The sequence below is a fragment of the Melitaea cinxia genome, chromosome 11, assembly GCF_905220565.1.
Source record: "Melitaea cinxia chromosome 11, ilMelCinx1.1, whole genome shotgun sequence".
Classification (NCBI taxonomy): Eukaryota; Metazoa; Arthropoda; class Insecta; order Lepidoptera; family Nymphalidae; genus Melitaea; species Melitaea cinxia.
This window is the reverse complement of record NC_059404.1, coordinates 10,237,827-10,251,263: the sequence shown is the minus strand read 5'-3', so window position 1 is coordinate 10,251,263 and position 13,437 is coordinate 10,237,827. Positions and strand designations below refer to the sequence as shown.

Genomic DNA, 13,437 nt, shown 5'->3' with positions numbered 1-13,437 from the left:
TGTTACCACGCCTCTGTTAAGGAGAGGTGAAGTAGCTAATTCCAGGAGCTGCTGAATAATACGTACCCGTACAGTCTTCCGCACAAGTCGCCATCCACCTAACCTTGGGTTTGTTGTTTATTGAAATTCGTGATTAATTCTTTTTTCAAGGTGCGTTGACATGACTGTCCCTGGAAGTAGAACTACCGGACCTCCAATATAGCGATGGCTAAATGTCGTTGAAGCAGGACATGAGATTCAATAGTCTAATCCAGAATGGTCCAATAGATCGCGCAAAGTGGGGAAGCGTTAGTCGGAAAGCAGACCTTAGCAATAAAAGCCGACATTAATAATGCTAAGCAAAAGAAGAAGACTTCTAGTAAATTTTATTAAAAGATGATTATTTTTAGTTAGTATTATGTTTGCGGAAAAAATAAAAGATTTTAAACTAAATTATAACTTCAAATAATCTTTTTGAGCGTGTTTTAGTTGAAGCGATATAATTCTCGAGTTAAAAGATAAAATTTAAATATATGTATTTTTGTAACAGCAATAAATATACTGTAACAATCGTCTACATAAAATAGAATTTTATATATTATATATATATATATATATATATATTCAAAAACTAGCTGCCCGGACAAACTTCGTTCTGTCAAAAGTTAATAATATTTTTTTTTTTTTTTTGTATTAAAACTTTCCGTGGGCCTTAAGGAAAACACAAAAAATTAATTAGCCGAATTAGTCGAGCCATTCTCGAGTTATACGTTTAGCAACATTCATTTTTATTAATATGAGATTATAACTTGAACAAACACTCGAATAAATGTCGAATTTTCAAATCACGAATACTTTTCAAATTAAATCCAAAATGATATGCATTAAAATATTTAATTTAATTTTCTTCTATATTCTCCATCTAGTTTTATTTAATTCCTTTTTTTACATTAGTATATATTTAAAATTCGACCTACTTCTGTCAGAGCGTGCCAGACCATGTATATTTTGTACGAGTAGATTGTTTGGATAGATATAATGTGAATGCAGCATAATATGCCTTTTACTAATAATATATAATTGTAACAATATTTATTGACCAATAACCAGCCTTGAACCAGTAACGCGTCAAACATATTCAACGAGTAATATACGTGAGATTGTGTTTTCATTGCCTTGAACTGTTTGGTATTAATCACACAGATATAAGAAATTTAAACCTTAGTTGATAAGCTTAATAAAAATCTCTTCAAATATTAGTCATATGTTTGACTGTTGCTCTTGTTTCTTCTTCGATAAAATTACAAGTTCAGTAGATACTCTTCCACATATTAAAAAAAAACCTTCTGAATTACTTGTTACGCTTTCAGTTTTAAAATTACAATTTAATTTCACGTTTTATACGTAACACAATTAAAAATTAGGGCTACCGCAAATATATCATGTATAAATTTTAATATATTAAGGAGTTATCAAAATTTGCTCGAAAATTGTAAAATACATTACGGCCAGTCTACTACTACTACGGTTATCTAATATATAAAATTCTCGTGTCGCGGTGTTGGAAGTTAAACTCCTCCGAAACGGCTTGACCGATTCTTATGAAATTTTGTTTGCATATTGAGTAGGTCTGAGAATCGAACAACATCAATTTTTCATACCCCTAAAATATAAGGAAGGGGGAAGAGGGAACTAAGGGGTTACGCTTACGCTTCAACCTGTAATATCCCACTAAAGGGCATAGGCCTCTTTCTCCATGTAGAAGAAGGATCAGAGCTTAATCCAGCACACTGCTCCAATGGGGGTTGGCGGATATATTCCTTACTATGAGTAACGATCGCTATCAGGTGTACATGATAACAACCGGGACCGACGGCTTAACGTGCTCTCCGAGGCACGTTGGGGAGACCCATAAGGACTGCACAAACACCCAGACCACGGCAAACACCTGTATGGCTAATACAAATATTTGTCATGAGCGGGGATCGAACCCGCAACCGCCAACGCAACAGGTACAATCCATGGCTGTAACCGTTGCGCCAACGGGGTGGCCAAATCCACTAAGGGGTTAATACAATGTATACCTGTGAGTGAAATATAAATGGCAAATTAACATTTGATGGGTCAGCTAGTATTATATATAACTGTGTTTGCAGGCAAACGAAAAAAAACCGTCTTCAATTATATCGACAAGTAATACGACGTAGGTAGACAAAAAAATTGTCGAGTAAATACGCATTATCAAAGATTACTCCAAAAGTTGTAATCAGATCTCGATGAAATTTAAATGTGACCACATGATAAAAACCAGCTTTTGATTAAATTAAAAATCATCACAATCGGTACACCCAGTAAAAAGTTAATCGGCTTTTCGAGAGTTTCCCTCGATTTCTCCAGGATCCCATCATCAGATCCTGGTTTCCTTATCATGGTACCAAACTACTAATATCTCCTTTCCAACGAAACAATAATTATTAAAATCGGTTCATAAACGACGGAGTTATCTCCGAATATATATATATATATATATATATATATATATATATATATAAAGGAAATATTCGTTTGTTTATATTCTGGTAAAGTCTGAAACTGTGACTCAGATTCTATTAAGTCTAGCACTAACTAGCGTTACACACCGATGCATAAATTAAAGCTATTTACTTTTTAACTGACTTCAAAAAAAGGAAAAGATTACTCAATTCAATATATATAAATATATATATATATATATATGTAAATATATATATATATATAAAGGAAATATTCGTTTGTTTATATTCTGGTAAAGTCTGAAACTGTGACTCAGATTCTATTAAGTCTAGCACTAACTAGCGTTACACACCGATGCATAAATTAAAGCTATTTACTTTTTAACTGACTTCAAAAAAAGGAAAAGATTACTCAATTCGACCGTATATAATATATCAATTCGACCGTATATATATACACTAGCGACCCGCCCCGGCTTCGCACGGGTGCAATGCTGATACTAAATATACTACAGAATGTCTTTATTTATAGTATGAAGCTAGCTTATAGCATGGTTATTAACATAATAACAACATTCAAATATGCGTCGTTAGATTACACGTTGTTACAGAATGCGTTGAAGATATAAAGGTTCACTGCTAGTGATAGCGTGATAATTTGTAGCCTATATGTCGACGCGACTTCTTAATAATATTTGTGCCAAATTTGAAGTAAATCCATGCAGTACTTTTTGAGTTTATCCCGGACATACATACAGACAAACAGACAAACAGACAAAAATGCTAAAAACTATATTTTTGGCTTCGGTATCGATTGTAGATCACACCCCAAGTATTCTTTTAAAAAATATTCAATGTACAGTTTTGAATTTCCTACCATTTTACTATATGTATAAACTTAAAAAATTTGTATTTGCTCGCAAACAAAAAAAACTGACTTTAATTAACATGGACAGTTAATAAAATGTAGGTTGTTGGAAAAATAATCAATTACATAAGCATTATTAGGAATAACTCTAGGTCGAACATATAAACGACAGCCTACCTTTTCTATTAATGGAACTTTCAATTCCGTTATCATTATGTTTTATAATCCACGATGTTTATTTAACGAGATATTGTTTATTATGTAAATATCTAACAATCAACGATTTCAAACGGTTAACTAACCAACTTTGAATGAAGAAACTTACAGGTGTAATCAATAATAATTAATTTTACCGTGACGAATTGGAGGAATTTGAAATATCGTCAGAAACGAAAAAGAAGGAAATTAAATCATCTTCATAGTAATCCGTTTATATTTTTCTATTAATTATACCACTAAGGTGGCAACAAGTGCATGGTGCACTTGATGGTAAGCGGTTACTGTAGCCCTTAGACGCCTGCAACTCTTAGAGCATCGCAAGCACGTTGCCAACTCTACCCTGTCGTTGTAGAATGTTTTTCGGTTGTAATTTTTAAAAAGGTTAAGGTAAGCGTCGCAGTCCCGCATTTTGACCAAGATATTTCTCATGACTTTACGCTTGTTTTTTAGGTAACGGCTGACTGAAATATATTCATATATGTGCATAGGGTTTCCTTGGGGAAGATAACTCACTAACGATAAGGACGCCTTTTGTACTTATCTCCGATTTTTGTTTTTTTAATTTTGATTATCATTCATGGTATAATAAAGAAAAAAATTAACGATTTTTATTTCATTGCTTATTTTACATATGAATTATACAATATATAAATAATATATAAAAAATAAATCCCACCTAGATTTAGGGAGGGAATCGAATCGATAACCCCCGAAAAATAGGGTATCTGCAAACTGTGCCAACGCGTCAAAGATGATAGTAACAGGAGCAGTAAGTACGTCAATAGTGCCTACTAAACTAATGAAAATCTATAGCTCGACCACTGATTTCCCTTACATCAATAAAAAAGAAATACACAGTAGAAGTAAGCTTAATTAGCACGACGGACAAAGAACACGTGCAAGTTTTAAGTGTGACAAGCAAATCGCAGTCTAAATTACATTTAAAACATAATTTATTCTTATAAAATAATTAATTTATAAAACTCATTGTACAGATATTATTATTGTGATTAAATTATTACATATTATTTCGTGTCAAGATTTATATAAAATTTTTGACGGTGCCGTACTCATGATGTGTTTATTAATAGCCTCATACAAGAATAATTGTGTTTGCTCGCAAACGAAAAAAAAAACCACTTCAATTACATACAACATAAGTTGACGAAAAAAATAACAAATGCACTAGTCGTCACTATGATTTTCGAGGGTTCCCCTTGATTTCTCAAGGATTTCATCATCAGATCCTGGTTTCTTTATCATGGTACCACCCCTGGAATATCTCCTTATCAACAAAAAAGAATTATCAAAATCGGTTCATAAACGACGAAGTTATCCTCGAACATACTTTAAAAAAAATAATATATATATACGGTCGAATTGAAAAAGCCCTCCTTTTTTGAAGTCGGTTTAAAATAAATTTACGTTGTTTTTATTTCCATTATTATAATATACTTATATGTACATATGAACCGAAATTATTGTGAACGTTTTCATGTCTTTTTACAAATATTCTATGTTCTAAATAATGTATGTATATGTGTATGTAAAATCGATCTTATTCCTTGATTATTTAGAATCAAAAAATAATTAATATATGTATGAATTAATGAATAATATAAAAGAAATTAAGATTTATCAAGAATTAATATAAAATAATGTAAAAAATTATTTAAATATGATTTATAAATATTTTTACTATTACATTACTAGTTTTTTCAAAGTATAATACAATGTTATAATAACACGAGTAGTCAAGGGGGTGTTAAATTCAAAGCTCCATACAATTTTGGGATACAATTTAAAATGAAAATGCACGAAATATGTTTTTTTCGTTACAATAGTTTTTGAATATTACGATATTACTGGACTAGAAGAAATAATAATACGACAAGTAAATATATAATATAAAGTTATGTAACTTATGTATTCAAACTACTTGTGAAAGGCGTAGTCACATTGCAGTTTTAATGTTTTAACACCATGTATTTATCATAGCATTATAATTTTGATTTTCCATCCAGTTTTAGTGGCAAAAAAAATCAAAATAAGTAAAATCTAAACGTGCGAAGTACAATCAATTCTATGATAACAGTTACAACTTGGAAATATGAAAAAAAAATGTTAATAAAAAACGTAAATGTTATACGTCCGTTCATGGCTCGCTGCGCGTAATTAAATCTACATTAAAGTTGAGTTGACATGATGCTTAAATCTTACTCAAATATGTTCTAAAAATACTAGACAATAATATTTATAAAGTAATTTATCGTATAAGAATTTTTTATTTATAATAAATAGTTCAAAAACTATAGTTAAAATATCTTCTTATCTTATTTCTTCTTCTTACGTTATCTCTTCTTTTGTGGTTCCCAATTAGCTTCGTGACGTTAATAGTCTTTTTTTTTAAATTTAATTGACAGTAAATTTTGATCTCAAGTAATAGCAAACTAATAAACTAAATACAAGGGGTAAAATTGTAAAATTGACTTTAAAACTTTAACTTTTGATCATGTCACAGTAATTTTAATAACTGAAATTATGGTTATTCACGTAATATTATGAGACAAATGTACGAGTATACTTTTTAGGTGCTTACTATGCATATTATATTATTGAACTTTAAGTTTAAATCAAGTTTATTTCATTTAAGGAGGTCTTTTTACAAAACGAGTTTAAGATAATGTATGGACTATTAATTATTGTTGTAAGTTTTAGTATATAATATAATCCCATGCATGTTAAGTTAAAAAATATTTGAACAAAATTAAGTTTTAATATGAGATTGAGAGACCAAGATTTTTTAAGAGTGAAATTTATGAATTATCTTTAAAAACTTCGTACGTTTTTATTTTTGTGCTACCCACACTAAGGAATTCTAAACAATTTTTAATATAATATCAAAAAATCGACCGTTCCAGCGGGGATCGAACCTGCATCTCCGACTGGCGGGTCGGTGCTTTAGCTAATTAAGCTATGGAAGGACATCGTTCCATAGCTTAATTGGCTAAGAAACGGTCGATTTTTAAGAGATTAAAAAATTATATCAATCGATAATAGAAAGCTAAGAATAATAAATATAATAAAGATACTACATCTTCGGAATATAATATTTTAAGCTTATTTCTTTAACTATTATGAAATTAATTTTTGTTAAACATAATAATTTAATAGAAAATTGTAGGTAAAATAAAGTTGTAGGTACGATATAAAAAACGAAACAAAAATTAATGTTAACGTCATTCTTGTAAATCCATTTATTTATATAATAAATTAAAGTATGTTTATAGGACACAAAATATAAACTTTTAACTTTTACTTTTCTCAACAGCTAAGAAGTTTTAAATTTGATTACCTATGCGTACGAAAACAGGCAATAAAATTTAAAAAAGAATCCTGTATATTTAATTAGTTCAGTGCGTTACTTACCTTTCAATTATAAAAATTTTGTTCACAACCAAGTTTCATCACAATCACTAAATTAAGTCTGTATTATTATCCGTATAATATTTATTTTGTTTATATTTTAATATTGTCGCATTATTGTTAGTTTATTTTTTATTTTATTTTTTGTTTGTGTCCAGTTTGTTTTTTTTAATCAATCACTTAAATAAAATTTACATTCGTATTTCGAACTCGTCGCGTGCGGTGTCAATTTCGCGAGCCGCGTCGCGGAGTGTGCGTTAGCAGCAAATGGTAACTGTCGGATGATTGCAATGGTTCTTTCTGACTCGCACTCTTAACTATTGTATTTCGACAGGTCGTCTTTTAACGGATGTCCATATTGATGTACGAATCATCCATCGCTGACTTTGCATACGCAATGTTTGATTATTGACGTTAAGTTTTAATGATTGTCATTTTTCGACTATAATACTTAGATTGTTCTATACAATGCATTCATTCAGTCTGTAACATCCCACTACTGAGCATAGGCCTCTTTCTCCATGTAGGAGAAGGAAGGTTTTAGAGCATAGAACAAACATAAGACGAGATATTTTATGTAACTTAAACACAAACAAAAGATGAGATATTTTGTTTATGTATATATCTTTTTTTTTAAATATTTATCACTTTTAGTTATGATAACTAAAAATTATTGGTGTGTTTTATACGGCGCAATAAAATATTGCTAAAGTATTATACATAAATTAATGCTATTACTATAAAAAAATCGTAGTTATAATAAGATAAATTACATTAAACTAAAAAAACCTTAAGTAAATATATATACATAATATAATAACTAAAAAATATAATTAAAAGGAGTCCCTTTAGGCAAGGTTCCGAAGATACTGGCAGCGTTCCCCCTATGAATAGCTAGACTAATTCTTTGTCCGAAGTAGCTTCCAGCTCTTCGGTCTCCTGTGACGTCGAATAACCTTTTTAATATTTCCTTAAAAGGTCTTATAGCGCTAGGACCCCACGGACCAAGTGTAAATTAATTAAATAAAAATAAATAAATAAAAATTTGGGACGAAAAGACTGTATTTTAAAATGCAAAGTGCATAATGTGGATGTATATATATATATACTAGCTGACCCCGCAAACGTTGTTTTGCCATATATGTTATTAACACCCTTAATCCCCCCCCCCCTCCCCGTTATAACTTAGGGGTATGAAAAATAGATGTTGGCCGATTCTCAGACCTACGCGATATGCCCACAAAATTTTATTAAAATCGGTCGAGCCGTTTCGGAGGAGTTCAATGTTTAACACCATGACACGAGAATTTTACATATTATATATATATATGTGTGTGTGTGTGTGTGTTTTTAATAGATTTAATGGCAATTTAGATCAAATGGCAATATCAGGACAAACTACTTTCTTGATTTTGATAGTAGCGATGGATTTTTAACCGAGTTCCGAAAATGAGTAGGATCTCAATTCGATTGTATCTTTTTGTGCATGTTACCTCCGAACTTTTGACTGGATGGACCGATTTCGATGATTTCTTTTAATCAAAATGTGGGGCATGTCATGTTGTTCCATTTAAATTTAATTAAGATCTGACAGTATTTTTCGAGTTATAGGTGCTTCCGTTGTATTATATATAAACTTTATTTAAATACGACGTACATACTGATGAAAGATGAATAATATTTTTCGATGTTATAATAATAAAAAAATATAAACTGGTTATTTAGATTTAAAAAAAAACACAACTAGAAAAAAATGAAAAATTCATTGGTCTGGAAATATGAAGAATTGAACCGTGGTCATCTCGTATTATGACCACCCGATATCTCCCACCTGAACTATGACTATAATAATGACTATAATAATAGCTTTGCAAATTATGGCGAAATTTACTTTCCTATTCTAATTATATTGTAGCCAATTTTTTCATTGCATGAAAACATGGGTATAAGGACATTCCGTAAAACGGGGTGTATAGAAATTGCGGGGTGAATAGAAAAAATATCAGGAAAGTTTTCAAGGCTGATATTTTATTACTTTTTGTTGAATAATTTTGGTAGAATTTTAGATTTCAATATATTAACATTTTTTCTTTGCGTTGGCAACAATTTTTAAATGTCGAAATTTACATTTTTCCTTCAAAGTGTATTCAAAGCCTACCGTCTGTGAACGTGTTTTAATTAACTGCCGAAACTCTTGGTTTTATGTAAAAAAAAACTTGTGACTTGTACTATTTACTGTGTTTATCTCATTAGGTGTGCGATAAATTATAAAAATACAGTGAGGGTAAGTGAGAATCCGTTACTAAATTTAAAAAAATATTTAAATTACAGTTGTGTAAATTTACTGTTTAAAAGGGGTCAATATCCATTGAAGGGTAAATAGAACTATAGTGTGGGTTTAATGGAAGCCTAGTATTGAATAATAGAAACGATTAATGTGTGAATAGCAACTGATGAGGGGTTAATAGAGATAAATAAATAGGGTTGTCAAAAACTCTTAACAGAACTTAATTAATTAATTCTGAAAGGGTTCTACACCATACCAAGGCTTCCGTGTCTATTATGATGGCTGATACCGCGATGGTAAAATGTTACCACCATATGTGGTATATAAAGCAACTCATTTATATGATTCTTGGATCCAATATGACCCAGAAGGTACTCGATATAACAGGTCGACATCTGGATGGTTTGATGGAACCACTTTTGAGGACTGGGTGCAAAATATGGTTGTTCCATATTTTAAGGATTTACCAGGCAGGAAGTGCTTAATTGGAGATAATTTGTCTTCACATTTATCTGCAGACTTGATGCAAACATGTAAAATGCACAACATCGATTTTGTACTTTTACCAGCCAACTCAAGTCACCTGACGCAACCACTTGACGTGGCATTTTTTTCGTCTAATGAAGCGTGCCTGGAGGCAATTATTATTAAAATGGAAAAAGTAAGATTTTGGACAATTCCAAAAGGTTGTTTTCCAAAACTATTAAAATTGTTAATTGATGAACTTCAAATGAATGCTTCAAAGAATATCATTGCTAGATTTAAGAAAACAGAAATTAGCGCTTTAAATGAACATGAAATATTAGCTAGACTTCCCATTGAAGACTTAGACAAAAACTATGAAAGTGCTGTAGAAGATTCTGTTGTAACACTCCTCAAAGAAATGAGATATGGTTCCATAAATATTGTAGAGCCCAGAAGAAAGAGAAAACTTAATTTATACCAAGGTGAAAGTGTAGCCCCAGAGGAAATTGAAGATTATGCGGAAACTGATGTTGACACTAGTATGGCAAATCTTAAAAAAAAATATATGAAACAAGCTGTTCATCAGGTTAAAACAATAAAAATAAAGGAAAGGTAAGAAAAAATACAATTACAAACTTGAAACTAAAACCAATTGAAGAAAAAGAAAATTGCCCTAATAAAATAGAACCTTACACAAAGGAAAAGGCAAAGCATAAGGGAAAAAACTCAAACCTCCAATTTGCAAGCAAAAGAAATACAAGAAAAAGACTATTTCGAGAATAATATAAAAGATAATGAAATTAAAGAAAAGGATATGAAGGAAATAACAAAAACTTCAAGTTTGAAAAGAACAGAAACAGAAGACAAGGACAATAAAGATAACAATAAACTATGGAAAGAATTATTTCACAAAAAAGCAGAAAAAGAAAAATACGGAAATACAGAGCAAGAAAATTACATCACGGATTACGACAATTATGTTAATAATATTGGTCAGGAAAATTACGATAACGTCACGGCTTACGAATATTATGATACTAATATGGGACAACAAAATTATAATAGCATCACGGAAACGGAAAATTACAATAATATCTTCGAAGAATTAACCTACCAAATACCTAATGATAACATAAACAGTCTGCCTATTCTCTTTTTGACAACATGTGTGAAGAGGTTACGATCAATACTGGAAAACCTGTTGATGATAATACTATTATGGAGAATAAAGTAAAAATAATATCGAATGAGCTAGTGAATGACAATCAGTATAACAAAAAAATACAGATTACCTATTATAAAAAAGATCAAGACTGTAGCGGTAAAAGATCTCATTAAATTGCCAAAGAAAAACCATACAAAAAATTACTACAATAATAGTACAAAATATTAAAAGTTTTAGAAGAAGATGATGACATGTGAAAACTTTGTTATAATAATTCTTAAGTTGGAAATATTTAGAATTTGTTTGTTTTTTAAGAATTTTGATTACTTTTACATAGTAGTATAGTATGCTTAGTGCGAGTTTTTTTTATGTTGACGCGATAGTAACGTTCAACTGTGTTTGTCGCTCTCATTGGTTGAGAAAACTCACACTAAGCACACTGATTCTATAAAGCTATAACTTTGTTATCATAATATCGACAAGTACAAAAAACTTGGAATTTGGGTTTTTTTAAAAAGAATTGTGATTATTTTTACGTAAGTCATACTAATTCTACAGTCATAATGTAGGCTGAAGTTGATTACCTGTGATAACTTTGATATGATAATTGTTAAGTTCGGAAAATTTATAGTTGTTTATTTTTCGTCATATCATCATCATCATCATCATCATCATCATCATCATCACCATCATCATCATCACCATCATCATCATCATCATCATCATCATCATTACAGCCTAACGTCATAATGTCTATGCCTAGCCTTTCGTCATATATGTATAAGCTTTAAATTCAGAAAAACTAAACTTTTAATTCAGAAGGTTCTTTTTATTTTGTTATTTTATTTATAAAATTCAAATAAAAATACGAATAAGAAGTATCTTGTATGATTTATGGAAAAGATCATTCAGATATCATTCCATAAAAATAAAATTAGTTAAAAAAGAAACATACTTTATTATTTATGTTTATACGCATATATAGTTTTACTCATAAATTTTGGATTTCATTTAAAATTTACAAACCAAAACAACTTTTAAATATACAACCTTACATTTTTTCATTGTTGGATAAGTCATTTTTGGTAGCCCTAACAGTTTTTCCATTCCATCTTTACGCATTTCTATTGACCCCAATCGTCGGGTGAATAGAAACAGTGCATATTTTTTTTAAAATCTGGAAAACCTTTGCTTATAGTTAAAAAAGTATTCTTTCAGCATTTTCTATAAGGTACCGGACATGATATAAAATAACCTGATAAAACAAATAACACACAACGAATTCTTAAGACAAAGTTGAAAACCACTGCTATTCACCCCGTTTTACGGTTTTCTAAGGTACGGTTTTTCTTGCATATCTGCACATCTGCATACCCTGCATAATAAATATTTACTTATATATATATGATCTGAATCGAATTGCTCTTTAAAGGTATTAGCTAGCTTTTCGCCGATTTTGATGATTCTTGTTAAATTTTATCGATTTATAATAAGTACTTTTTTGCAATGTTTGATGACGCGTATTTACTTGGCTATTTTTCATGTATTATTTGTTGATGTAATTGAAGTCGGTTTTTTTTTTCATGTGCGAGAAAGCACAATTATTTGAGAAAGATATTTATCTTTCTCTCACACATACATAAATTCTGATACTAGTGTATTTTATTAATATATTTAAGCTTGCTTTAGTTGCTTCAATTTAAAAATTATTATTAATGTACATACACTAAAATCTTAAAGTCATTAGCATCTATACGTATATAATAAAATGGTATGTCCGGGATAAACTCAAAAAGTACTGCATGGATTTACTTCAAATTTGGCACGAATATTAATAAGAAGTCGGGTTAACATATAGGCTACAAACTATCACGCTATCACCTACGGGGAACGAGCAGTGAACCTCTATTTCTTCAACGCATTCTGTAACAACGTGTAATCATACGACGCATATTTGAATGTTGTTGTTATTATGTTAATAACCATGCTATCTGAGCTAGCTTCATACTATAAATAAAGACATTCTGTAGTATATTTAGTATCAGCATTGCACCCGTGCGAAGCCGGGGCGAGTCGCTAGTTATAAATACAATATAATTTACATTAAAAAGCATCGACTTCTAATAGTTATAGTATAGTTTTAAATAAAATAATTTACTCGAGTAAAAAATACACTTCATAGAAAAACTTAGAAGGGATTGAAGCTAAAAACCACATACATTTTTTTTTAGTTACGAGCTTTGATAATAGGACTAAATATTCAAATATATTATACAAAAAAGTATATTTCTTATCTCTTTGTTATCTTCTTATATCGCTTTATCCTATCTCAATCCACTGCTGGATATAGGCTTCTCCAAGTCAGTTAAATTAGATACGCTACAAATAGAATTGTTGAAATAAGATTTTGTAACTAATGTCAATAAATAATTATAATTATTGCCAATGAAAACAAATAAAAGAAAAAGATAAAAAGAGTCCTTTTTTTAACCAAATTTCAAAAGAGGTCTGAATTTAATAGAACTAAATTGAAATC

The 13,437-nt window shown here is 30.1% G+C and overlaps 1 protein-coding gene across 1 annotated transcript in view; it reads right to left on the bottom strand.

The window, feature by feature from the left end:
• LOC123657783 (solute carrier family 46 member 3-like) overlaps window positions 1-7,427 on the bottom strand; it is a 48,897-nt gene extending 41,470 nt beyond the window's left edge. Inside the window, exon 1 of the mRNA XM_045593296.1 lies at window positions 6,988-7,427. The gene's annotated coding sequence lies outside the window, so the exon portion shown is untranslated. The remainder of the gene's footprint in view (window positions 1-6,987) is intronic.
• Between the last annotated feature and the right edge of the window lie 6,010 nt (window positions 7,428-13,437).